This window comes from Bison bison, unplaced genomic scaffold, assembly GCF_000754665.1.
Source record: "Bison bison bison isolate TAMUID 2011002044 unplaced genomic scaffold, Bison_UMD1.0 scf7180017864365, whole genome shotgun sequence".
Lineage (NCBI taxonomy): Eukaryota > Metazoa > Chordata > Mammalia > Artiodactyla > Bovidae > Bison > Bison bison.
Window position 1 is genome coordinate 3,412,324 of NW_011494937.1, and position 333 is coordinate 3,412,656.

Here is a 333-nt window from a genome sequence, read left to right on the forward strand (position 1 = left end):
TTTCTTTTTTTTTGAAACTCTCTTAATTTGTAATGTAGTCCTAAACAGCTAAAACCACTCTCTGGGGTATAAATTTTAAAAAATTCTTAATCAGATAGCATTTCTGTTTTTTAAATTAACTTCTAGAGATTTTTCATATTTATTTGGTTTTATGACATCTATCTTCCGTGGAAATATGTGTTCACTCAAATGTGTGTTGTGGTCACACATATAACTCAAATATAAATATTTGCTCTTAGTGGACTTCGTATTTCTATAAATGCATTTTTAATATCTCTTTTTTCCTTAATTTATTTATTTTTAATTGAAGGATAATTATAATATTGTGTTGGT